Source organism: Acomys minous, assembly GCF_964271855.1.
Source record: "Acomys minous genome assembly, chromosome: 4".
Lineage (NCBI taxonomy): Eukaryota > Metazoa > Chordata > Mammalia > Rodentia > Muridae > Acomys > Acomys minous.
The window spans coordinates 39,094,138-39,107,120 of record NC_140486.1 but is presented as its reverse complement, the minus strand read 5'-3'; the positions used below and the strand labels follow the sequence as shown (position 1 = coordinate 39,107,120).

Here is a 12,983-nt window from a genome sequence, read left to right as displayed (position 1 = left end):
GCAGGGACCAGTTCATGTTCTGTTACACTATTGCTGGAGAGACATGAACGTCTTATCACTCCGGAAAGGGAAATGATGTTAGACCAAAGTCCAGCTTGGTGAACCAATGAGTTTTATAGGGGTTACTTACAGAAGCGTGAATGAAGGGTTACTTATAGGGCAGAAACCGTGCAAAGACAGCTGCATCGCCAAAGCCCACCCCAGCATAGGTGCTGGAAAGCTCATGAAATTTGGGGACCTGGAGCACACTCCACAATCTTCAGGCAGCCCAGCAGATGGGCAGAGTTTCCTCTCCAGGTAATCTGAGTTGGTCTGAGCAGCTTCTAGGCAGCTCAACTGACATTCCCTGTTTTCTTCTAGGCAGCTTGGCTGTAATCTATCTCTTCCAGACAGTTTGGCTGGTCTCTGCTCTTTTCAGTCTGCTCAGCTGGTCTCTGCTTATATATGCTTGAAGAGGGAGGGGCCTAGTGAATCTTGTCAGTTTCAGGGATTTCCTGAAGCCAAGGAGTTGTTTACTTCCTGAGCTTTTGGAGCTTCCTATAGGATGGAATGTTTCACCTCCCCTTAGAAAAGCCTACTGTTAGCTGGCAGGTGGTGGAGCACACCTTTATTCCCAGCATGAGGGAGACAGAGGCAGGAGAATCTCTGCCTCTCATAATCTCATAAACACCCTGTCTTAAAATATTCTATTGTTGCACCTGGCCTTTAGCATCCTGTGTCTTAACAAGCTTCCCTCCAAGATGGAAAGTTTTAATTTCAGAATAAATTACTACACAATATTACTTTCCTTTTCATATGTGGGACCTGGGTATTAAACTCAGGTTGTCGGGCTTATGAGTAAACACCTTTACTCACCGAGCCATCTTGCAGGCCCAGGAGTGTTTGTTTTTGTTTTTATAAAATACAGCTATTGCACCTCTTAGCCCTTCCACAAAAGGTTTTAAATACCCATTAGGTAGCTGCTTGGTAGAACCTGAAGTAGTGTTGCTAAATATGGCAGACTCACATCTTGGCTGTGCTGTCTACATGCTGATAGGTGGTCACAGCCATGCTCTTTCCTTAGCTGAGGCCTGGCCAGTTCCCTCCTAGGGCTGATAGAAAACAAAATAGCAAAATATCAGATACCCCATGGATCCATAAGTGTCATGCGATTGTAAAGCTTTATTAGTCTGCTTCAATCACACTCTAAGTTTTTGATGTGTAGACATGTAGTGACATTATCATAAAGAATGACATCACGTATAGCTGAGCATGTGAGCCGTAATAATCCAGGGTGGCTGCCCTCTGCCATGGCAGTGTGGACAGAAGGAACCGTCTTTCATCTTGCTACCTGTTAAGCATACAGTGATGAAGGTGTTCTATTTCAGAGAATGATTAAAGTGAGGACACTGCGTGCTATTTTTAATGAAATGCAGGTTTACGTTAAAATCAGATCCCATGGGCAGTGGTTAAGAGCACTGACTGCTCTTCCAGAGGACCCAGGTTCAACTCCCAGTACTCACATGGCAGCTCACAACTGTCTGTAACTCTAGTCCCAGGGGACCAGACACCCTCACACAAACATATATGCAGGCAAATCACCAATGCACATAAAATAAAATAAAAATAAATACACTGAAAAAATAAACTAACTAAAATCAGTTCCTTCATTTTTAAAAGATTGGATAGAATAGCATCTTTAAGAACAAACAACAAACAAAGAAATCTAGCTGCTTAAATTTGGTCTGCTCAAAAAAAGTTCAATGTAAGATTTTTGTGGTACAGAAACAGTTTCACTTGGCAGTGCATTGGACACATTTTAAAAAGCGTTTGAAGCTCTTGCTTACATGCAAACAGGCAGATCATAAGCAAATGCCGATTGGTGTGTTGGACACAGTGACACAATATCCCTCACTCTGATAAGATATTGGCTGCAGTGACATTACCTTTAGGAAAAGAGGGTCTCCTGCCTGCAATATACTTAGTAAGTTACAAGGAAGGCGGGCTGCATTTCAAACGTTTGCCTTTCCTTCCAAGCCTGTCACATCCCACTTCCTGAAACGGACATTTGTTTTCCTTATTCAACAGTTATATCCTGGCTTGAAGTGTAGCTCAGTGGCAAAGTACATTTTTAGTATTCATGGGGTCCTAGGTTCAATTCCCAGCATTGAAATAAAGCCAGCAAATGCCTATTTCTCTTTCCTCCCTATGACTAGGCATTTCAAACACTATATGGCGGAGGTGGGTAGCCATTTGAAAAGATGTGCCAATCAAATTATTTTCTACTGTAGACCTTCAATACAAAATAGTTGATGACATTTAATAAAACTGTGCTTTATACCACTTTATATACAGTATATATAGCATCACCTTACCTGTGTGCTTTTACTTCCTTCAATGGTCACATGTTCTGCATCTTCACTCCTGGAGACTTTTGCTTTTTTACTGTTTTGCAGCGAAAGAGCTCTAAGCCAAAAGGAGAGATGGTGTTTCCCATCCTGTCCTGCTGCATGATAATACTACAGATTGAATAAAGGGACTTATGTCAATTCCCCAAGGAGTCAATAAACTCAAAAGAAGAAACAAAACCCTACAGGAGAGTACTGCCCATTCCCACACCCGCTCCAAGCAGAGCTGTAGCATACGTCCATCGAGGAGGTCACCAATTTTTTTTTTCTGCATTCATTCCTTTAGTCAGATGCAATGACTGGTCATTGTACACACTGGAGAGCATTTCTGGGAAGGCCATAAAGCTACTCGATTCTCTCCTGTTAAGGACCCTGGGGCATCCTTATTCAGTTCTGTTGAGAGAGACTGAGTTATAATAAGGCCTGTCTGCCATCTGAGAGGTATATTCCTCAGTCAAAAATGACATAATGGATGTAAAACTCATTTGAAAAATGTAAAGACACGAGTCAAAATAATAAAAGAACAAAGAGCATTGTGATCCTGATGATGTCAGGAGGCCCCACCCCAGGACAGTCAGAACTGTCAGTGACAGGGAGAAGTCTCTGCAAGACTCCAGGGCTTCCACCCAAGCTTTAACAGATTTGCTTAAAACCACCTTCCTTTTTAGTTACGGACCCAGATGGATGAAGAGTCAGGAGTGCCTATATGAACTCGATATTTTCCCAAATATTCTCTCTCATAGCATTCTCTCTCTCTCTCTCTCTCTCTCTCTCTCTCTCTCTCTCTCTCTCTCTCTCTCTCTCTCACACACACACACACACACACACACACACACACACACACAAACACGCACCACATAAGAAATGCATGACTGGTGTGTGAATGTTGACTGAAGAAAAAGCATAATCAAAGCATAGCTGGAAATCTGTCATTTAGATTTGGGTTTAGAGACCTCGGCTCCCAACTGCACACCCTAAGTCGTAAGACTTCCTAAAGTTTCCCAGATTTCTGAAGGCTTTGCAAGGTCTTTCCATTTCTATGCTTGGGTTTCTACTTTTTTCTTTGCTGGTTTTGTTTTGTTTTTTGTTTTGCCTTAGTTTTACTTATTTGTTTTTATGTGTATGCTTGCATGCATTTTATGTACCACATATGTGCAGGAGCCCACTGAGGCCAGAAGCAGGCACCCAGTTCCCTGGAACTGGAGTTACAGATGGTTGTGGGTGCTGGGAAGAAAACCAGTCATCTGCTCTTAACTGCTGCACCTTCTCTTCAGTCCTGGTTTCCTATTTCTTTTTTTCCCCCCACAGACAGGGATTCTCTGTGTAGCCTTGGCTGTCCTGGACTCATTTTGTAGACCAGGCTGGCCTCAAACTCTCAGTGATCCACCTGCCTCTGCCTCCCGAGTGCTGGGATTAAAGGCGTGCACCACCACGCCTGGCCATTTTCTATTTCTTAGAGTGCAGAGAGACTTGGTCCTCCTCGTCTTCAACATACTGCACTGTTCATCCCCAAAGTGTCAAGTAGGTTCAGTGTGACTGAGCCCACGTGGTAGCCACAGGCCCGCTCAACAGCTAAGATATGGTGGTCCATGCTTAGAATGTCTGTTGATGATTCTTTTCAGAGAGATGAATCAGAGCTCTGCTCCAAAGACATTCTTTCTCTCCTGCTTGTTTCTGTTCGCCTTCACATAGTCCCCATCCCAAACTCCTCTTTGAAGTTAAATAACAGATTTCTTTCAAGTCTTAAACCCCTAAGTGCTGGCTGAGGGTTCCTTTCTGATCAGATGTTCTTTCAGTGCAGAGGGCTTCCCAAGTATATGAAGGGAGTGACATGAGGCTGGACATGGTGATGCATGTCTTTGAAATCTGCACATGAGAGGCAGAGGCAGGCGTATCTCCGAGTTTGAGGCTAGTCTGGTCTACAGAGAGAGTTTCAGGGCAGCCAAGACTACACAGAGAAACCCTGTCTTGAAAAAATCATGAGAGAGAGAGAGAGAGAGAGAGAGAGAGAGAGAGAGAGAGAGAGAGAGAGAGAAACTTCTCCACTTTCTTCCAAATAAACAATATATCTCATATGACGTACATCCTCAAACCCATCCCAGTTTCTACAGGTAACAGAGCTATAGTGAGGACTTTACAGTATCAATCTGAATAAGTTACTTACCTGAATCTGTAAAGCTTTAGCCAAGCATTGACATCCTGTGATGACATCCTTTGCTACTCTGCGGTTCTATGGAAAGCAGGGGGAGATGGGAGACATCGCTGTCAGAAATGAAAGTGATGGGCTGTCTAAAAATAACGCCAGGGGAACACCCCCTATCCCTTTCTCTTCTCAAATGTCATATCACAGTGGTCTTGGTGAGCCAGGAAGTCACTTAGCGCACTCTCTAAAAAGGATCACAGTGTCCAGGGAATGAAGGACACTCTCTTTCATTTCCAATCAGCTAACTCATCACTCCTTCTCTCCATTGGTAGGCTTGACGAGTAACTTAAAAGGCATGAGTCATGTTCTGAAAGTCAAACATGCGCATGCAGAGCATATAAAATGAACCGCGAGGAGCAAGAATTAGAGACATGATGTGGCCTTTGTAGAAGATGACAGCATCCCTGGGGACCACAGTTTCTGAGTGTTGTTGAACTAAGGACAGTAATGACAGGGTTCAGGGTTTGCCAGAGAGTGTGTCATGACATGGAGATTTTAGGAAATGTGTAGGGAGCCTTTAATCAGGCCTGAGAGAAGCTTGCAAACAGTGCCCTTTTGTCAGTTGTTTATTCAGTGACAGGGGGCAAATCTGAACTGCACCACTTTTTTGTCATTGTTATAAAAATTTATAGTGTGTTTCTGTGTCTATGTGTCTGTGTACATGCTTGTATGTATCTCTCTCTCTCTCTCTCTCTCTCTCTCTCTCTCTCTCTCTGTGTGTGTGTGTCGTTATTTTCGAAAGACTGTTACTAAGAACAGTGTTACTTTTCCTGAAAGATAAACTCTGAAACGTGAGTGTCCCTTGGAGCCACCTCTCTCCCATGAAGCTGCGTGTCACCCTGAGTGGACGGCTGTGCTTGACGGGATCCCTGGAGACCTACCTTTGTTGACAGGGAGGTTTTATTTTGAGTTTCAGATTCTGGCTGCCAGACAACACCTTGGGAGGATCCCAACCACACACAAATGCCAGAATTACTCCTTGTTGGAGCCTTTCAGCTTGCCAAAGTAGCTATTACCTTATTTCTGATAGAGTTTCATTCCATCATAAATCTGAGGGCTGAGACTTTGATCTCATCTTCCAAAGTTAATTGTAAGATTCTTGAATGAGCACCTGTATTCCTGGATGACAAAATGATACCGTCAGACCATTCTTACTGTCATGGATAATTGGCACTGAAAGGTGAAACGGGATAGAAGGGACAATAAAGAACAAAAGTAAACACTTATGGGAACATTATGGTTGAGAAAGAGGCACTGCAATGTACCAGCATGATGATGCAATGTAACAGGATGAAGATTTCAAGCCCTGGCTCATAGTGACTTAATGAAATAAGCAGCATCTGAAGCCCCAAACATGTGTTTACAGAGGCAGATTGAGCAACACCGTGTTTTTATTGCAATGTAGTGATTTTTGTGTCCAAAATGTCGTTATCTTCAAAAGATTGATATAGTCCTTTGAAGTCTGCAGATACTGATGATTTGCTTTTAATACTCCTCATATTAGCATGCAGGGTTTTATCGGGGAAGACACTACCATTTCCACTGACAGACACTGTGAGAGGATTTCCATTTCAGCAGACAGCAGTCCTCAAGGCTGACACGAAGGCTGTGGAAGACTGAGGAGACTTCCTCTGTGGGCTGTGGTAACGATGACTGGGTTTGTAAAGGACCTGGGTTTAATGACAGGGAGAATTCGTAAGCCATGGCTTTCAAGTCGATTGCCTGTTCTGTTCTTAATTAGAACCGGCCCCTTTCTCCTTTTTCCTATTTGCCAAGCAACACACCTTTCTTTAGTTTGGGGGACAGTGGGTGGGAGAAACACTGCCAAAACTGGAGTGAAAAAAAATGTTTATTTGGAATCATGTCATAAAACAAAGGAAAGGGTGAAACCAGCTGCTTTGGCCTGAAACAAGGCTGTTCCCCATTGGTCCCACTGTGTAGACTCCTGATACCTAAGATAAAAAACATCCCCCAAAGCTGGAGGGGAAGATTTCAGTTAATACACCTAATATTTTATTCTATACGAGTTATTTGAAATGAGTGGTTCTTTCCTGCACAATGTTAGGAAGCCCCTGCCTTGGTTGTCAATATGCAGATCAGCCCCTCTCCCCATCTCTTTACTGCTACCTTCTAGTCTTCATCCTTGACTCCTAGCTTGGCTCCATCCTTGGCTACCATGACCCACTTAATGTTTAAGGGTTGATGCTTCCTTGAATGTAGACCTAGAGAAATGATTCTAAAAGACGAGTAGGCGACTCTAATTGGACTGATTCTGTCCATTGGTCTTGAGGTCTTCAGCTTCTCACTCACACCAACTCTGGGATAATGGCTTTCAGCAGTCATTTTTCCCAATGAAAATTTTCATGTCTTTAAACTCAAGTAAAAACTCTTATTCTTCAGTCAAGAAGTCATCATAGTTTCAACACATTTTCTTAATTCCAAATAATGCTTGTTTCTTAAGCCACAATTGGGCTGAAGATGTAGTTCAGCTGGAAGAGCCCTTGCCTAGCACACACAGAACCCTGGGTGTGATCTCCAGCAACACATAAACTGTGCAGGGTCATGTGCACTTATAATCTTCGCCCTTTGGAAGGGGAGACAAGAGGATCAGAAGTTTAAAGTCACCCTGGGCTACAAATTGACTATAAGGCCAGCCTGTGTTATATGAAATCAGATTTTCTAAATAAAGCCTAAAATTATAAGAAATGGAAGAAATAAGGACCCGAATAGGAAATAAAATGTTTAGTGTTTGAATAAGGACATTTTCCTATATTTTTCTTTCCTTGGCTATCAAAGCTTTTGTGATTTTGAATACCTTTGGATAAAAGATTGTGATCACTCTAATACACACACACACACACACACACACACACACACACACACACTCACTCACTCACCCACATTTGGCAGCAGCTAATTGCAATTATTTACCCTTGACAAAGACAAAATCGTTTTGTATTTCTTAGTATCTGTGCAAAGACACCATTCCAGATGGGCCCATTATGTGATGTTGTATTTCAAAGGGAAGCGTTTCTTAAAGTTGCTGGGGGAAAAGACTATTAAGGAAATAAGAGCTGCTGAAGAAGAGTTGTGTGTTATCTATTTCTTCAATTAGTGGCAAAATCCTGGCGGTTCCTCTATAGAACTGCGGGCCTTCTAATCACAGCACTCAAGTCCTGGTTTCCTCCAGGCTCCTCAGCGATGCTATAAAAGTGGGGAAAGAGCCACAGAATGAAATTCTGGGTTAGGAGCCATTTCTGACATTGTAGCTATGAAGACAGGGTTGCACTATTTTGTTTAATGCATCATTTAATAAAAGTTTTTCTCAGTAGGACAGCAAGCAATTATTTGAAGCAGCTTGATTCAAGAAGGCCAGATTACATGTTATCACACACGGAGGAATCACGGGTTATGGAGAGCTGAACAATGTAATTATGTTCATGGAGTGCCACTTACTAATTTTGAAGGTGAGAATTGTAATGATTCTGTAATAGCCACCAAACATCAGTGTCAGTGCCTGGATATGTAAGGCTCTTCAAGGTTTAAAATGGGTACACAGACTGAATCTTGTTAAAATTTTGTGTTTTGTTGGATAGTTCTGTGTTCCAAGGAGAGTATATCATGTAGAGAAGTCTAAGACTTAACCTACAGTTCAAAAAACCAAACCAAGCCAAACAAACAACAACAACAAAAACAACCCCCCCAAAAAAACCCAAAAACCAAAACAATATCAACAAAAAGCCCAACAATATACAGTCAATTCTCCAAGTCTGAAAAAGTTTAAAAGTTTCAGCTGTCACATAGTTATAGAAATATAGAAATATACTTATTCATTTTCACATTTGTTTATTTGTATGCCAATTCAATGAATATAAATATAAGAAATTTAAATAAAGAACAGGAATGGTACTTGTCCCTATAATTTGAGTATTTGGAAGGATTGTGAGTTCAAGACTAGCTTGGATTCTACAGTGAGACCCTATCCCAACAACAACATCAACAACAAAACCTGATTATTTGGAAGTGAAAAATCCCCAGTGAAACACTGCTGCATTTTCAGCTGGGTGGTTGTGATGCACACCTTTAATCCCAGCACTTGGGAGGCAAAGGCAGGTGTATTTCTGAGTCGGAGGCCAGCCTGGTCTACAGAAATAGTTCTAGGACAACCAGGGCTACACAAAGAAAAACAAACAAACAAAACCAAAAAAACCTGTTGCAGTTTCCTTTTTTGGAATACTTTTTGTACAACAGCTAAGCATAAATAATGGTCACAAATATATCTATATGCTTTTAAAATCCAGTACCATCTGCCCAACCTTACTCACAGAGCATCCACTGTCATATAGCAGGTCCTCGTGGTGAGGGAAGGCAGAGGTTTCTCTTGTGCTACCCACTGACTAAGGGAGACATTAAGTAGACAATCATAAACCATCTGATACAGTATGTGTGACCACGGCTGTAAAGCAGAGGCATAATACAAGGCCTTAAATTGGGGGAAAGTGGCTTAACTAGAGGCAAACTGAGATACTGAGTTCAGAGTCTAAGGCAAACGCAGAGGGATGTCTAACCCCTGGAGTCAATCAAGGGGGAGCCGGCAGGAATAACGCAGAGCAGGCAGGAATGATCCAGAGCAATTACGCTTATGCTTGGAGGATGCTGCTAAAGTCAAGGTTTTGTGGAGAAGGAGTATGGCAAACAGACAAAAGAAAAATTAAGGAAGGCCAACATCTAGGGATGTTAGTCATGGAGAAAGACAAGCCCATTGTGGGTAAGAAGCCGCAAGAGCCTCCCAGACTCTCTTAGGGGACTCAAATAGTAACAAAGGGTGTGTGTGTTTCCTTAAACTCAAGTAGAACTGAGAAGGCAGGCGAAAGAGATGTGAAGGGAGGCTGCCTAGGAGGGAAGGCAGAGCCGGTGACACAAAGTGAGAGTAGTGAAGATGGGATTAAACAGGAGCAGGGACAGTGAGTTGGATGTGTGGTGTGAATGGAAGAGAAGAGTCTTGAAACTCAGTCTTTATAGCTGCTCATGCGGATGCCTTTAAGCCTTTTGCAAGTTTAGTCATGTTTCTTATTGACTAGTTAGGATGTTTATATATTATGGCTATTAATAAATTTTTTGTTACATGTTCCACATTTTGTGGTTTCCTTTATGGTATTTTGTGACAATCCAGTTTGTTCTTTGCAAGCATATTTATCAATCTGTTCCTCGTTTTCATCTAGATTTTCTCTTTGTCTCCCTTTCTTGTTCCCTGACTGGCTCTTGCTATGTAGCCTAAACTGGCCTAAAAGTTGCTATGAAGCCTAGTTTATATGTCTTAGTCTATTGCTTTTATTATAATCCTTAGTTGATTTTTTAAAAACTGACTTGGAATCTATCTTTAGAATTGGTTGCAAGGTAAGGCGCTAGCTTTCCATTGTTTTACATAGGTTAAAAAAAAAAACAAAAAACATTTGATGGGCTTGGGCCTACGTCATGGTGTCATGACTGAACACACCAAGAAAGTTGGCATCTTAATTTGGAAATAATTGACAAATTTCCTACAACTGTTTTCCTGTCTACCCAGGTAGCATGTCTTCTTTTGTATTTCTTCAGTAATATGATCTTACCATGAGACTTAAGGCAAAGGTATTTATTTGCTGTGAATTCTCTTGTAGTTTGTGTGCCAGATAGATAAACAAATCCCTCTCTGTTGAAAATCTTTTGGCTGAGCTGGGTGGTGGTGGCTCATGCCTTTAATCCTAGCACTTGGGAGGTAGAAGCAGGTGGATCTGTGTGAATTCGAGGGCAGTCTGGTCTACAGAGTGAGTTCTAGACAGCCAGGGCTATACAGAAAAACCCTGTCTTAAATGAGCAACAACAATAAAACAAACAAACAAAAAGAAAAGAAAAGAAAGGAAAGGAAAAAGAAAATATTTTTGGCTGATAAATTTTGAGGTCTTTATACAGCAGAAGCTTTGACATTTGTTCCAGGCAGGAGGATGTGGGGAGGAGGAATCTTTCCTTTTTCTTGGAATAAACGCCTCTATAAAGACTTTCAAATCAATCTCTCCTTGCAAGGGATGGCTTGCCTTGCCTGGTCCAATGTTGAATGTGGACGGGGCTTATGACTCTTGGCTGTAGATCTTCATCTTTACGAATACACTCTGCAAAGATTTTGGCATATTCCAGGACTCTTCCGAGGCTGGGTGCATGTCGTAGGGCCAGCTTAGGACTCACTCATCTCTGCCCTCATGTGTTTATCTGCCTGTTCATCTTTCTCCTGCCTGCTAGCCTGTAGATTCTTTGAAGCATACAATCTGCCTATAAGCCCCTAAGGGCTGGTTCTGGAATTCAATCTTCTGTTCTTGAAGGACATTTTCTTCTCACCCGCTCCTGCCCAGGCAAAGCAAGTCATTATCATTAGATATTATGGTTGATAATGGGCACAGAAGTATGCTTGAGAAAACATCAAAGACTCCAATGGCAGCTATCTGTTCAATGGATCAACCCTTCTGTGTTGAAATAGCTTTACTCAAAACTGCCCTTTTAATAGCCAAGCTGAGCCTGTTGTTGGTAGCCATATCTCAGTTTACAGAGATTTCTTCAACTTCTTTGTTCCCTGTTTCTCCTCAGCCTCCTCTATTTGGCTTGTGAAGTATCCCTGAGACTGTGTCCTTATTTTCGAGCCTTGGCCGTGTTCTGCAGCCGCGAGGGCTGCTAGCTTGCTATTTCTTTGAGAAATTATACTTTGTTATTATACTTCTTGTCTGCCTCCTCTCTTTTGCCTGGTACTATAATACAGTGCCTTCAGTATTCTAATGGGACTGCGTGGGTCTGCCATCACTGGCTTGATTTTTTTTTTTTTAAACAGGAAACCAGGACAATAAGAGCCTTGAGAAATGTGTGTGGCTGTCTAGGGACATTAGAGTAAAATGAAAACAGCACTGTCTTCTATCGTCTCTTTCTACCGCTCCATTTTTACCAGTAAACAACTAGCGCTCTCCCCTGCGTCATGGACATGGGTAACAAAATAAAGGCTTCTGCCACCAGGGCCTGTGCTCTGAGATGGAGTAGAACGGCACTTTTCTTAAATAATCCTCACACACTTTAATCCTTTTTTCCTTTACCCACTCTCTTCCTTTTTCCTTCCATGAAATACTCGACTCTAACGAAATACTTGGCTCAAAGAGTACAACTTTGAGTACATCTTCAATAGTGATGATGAAGATAAAAAACAAAAAAACCCCACAAAACAAAACAAAAAATTTTCATAAGAAAAGCTCAGGTAAACCCTGTGACAGGTAGTTGTTGGCAACTTTTTTTCTGAGATATTGTTTCTCTGTGTGGTCTTCGCTATCCAGGACTTGCTTTGTAGACCAGGCTAGCCTCGAACTCACAGATTTGCCTGCCTCTGCCTCCCTGAGTCCTGGGATTACAGACATGTGCCATGGCATCTGGCAGCAACATTTGCACAGGTTGATTTAACCAATGAGGATAGTGCCTCTTGGCTTTAGGGAACTCAGTTCCCGGTAGAGGTGGCCTTTGAGGAAGACAGATATGATCCTTTCCAGACCCATTTAATGATGTGTCAGGCAATAGTGACAAGTTAATGGGACTTTACATGGGGGTTTTGGAGTCCTAGATCCAAGCAAGAATCGCAAGGTTGAACTGCTCTAAAGGCAGGCAGGATGGTCAGGCTTGAACCGGAAACAGGAATGTCACGCACCTGGTCTCCAGCTTTCTTCCCTGGGGCTTGCTTAAGGCTCAGCCCGTGCTTCTTGATGACGCTGTTTATTTTCACCCTCTGGACTTTGTTAACACTGCTTCCTGCCTTCAGATGCGTCCTCCAACCTGATCTTAAGATTTGTATTTTATATCTATGTGTGCATGTCTGCAGGATGATGCTATGTTTACTGCATGTGTGCAGGGGCCGCAGGAGACTGGAAGAAGACGTTGGGGGCCCCCCGGAACTGGAGCAACAGGTCGTTTTGAACTGTTGTGTGAGTGCTGGGAACAGAGCCTGAGCCATCTGCAAGGGCAGTCAGTACAGTCAGCTGCTGATCTGTGTCTGGCCGCCTCCAACCTGATCTTAAAAGAGATACACATTCTGTTGCTTTCAGATTTCTGTTCTTTTCTGTCCCAATAATAGTTTGGGCTTGGTTCACAGAAGACTCAGAAACTATGCATGGGCTTCTGGATTTCAGGTTGGTTTTGTTGTTGTTGTTGTTGTTTGTTTGTTTGCTTGTTTTGGTTGTTGTTTGTTTGTTTTTCAAGGCAGGGTTTCTCTGTATAGCCTTGGCTGTCCTGGATTCCCTTTGTAGGCCAGGCTGGCCTCGAACTTGCAGAGATCCGCCTAACTCTGCCTCCAGAGTGCTGGGATTAAAGGTGTGCTCTAGATTTCTACTTGTCCT

The 12,983-nt window shown here is 42.5% G+C and overlaps 1 long non-coding RNA gene across 1 annotated transcript; it reads right to left on the bottom strand.

The window, feature by feature from the left end:
• Positions 1–1,290: 1,290 nt before the first annotated feature.
• On the bottom strand, positions 1,291–4,631 carry LOC311595535. Its single transcript, XR_014778478.1, has 3 exons — positions 4,552–4,631; positions 2,355–2,498; positions 1,291–1,330 (listed from the first exon to the last, which is right to left on the bottom strand). It is a non-coding gene; the product is annotated as an uncharacterized lncRNA (long non-coding RNA).
• Positions 4,632–12,983: the final 8,352 nt, after the last annotated feature.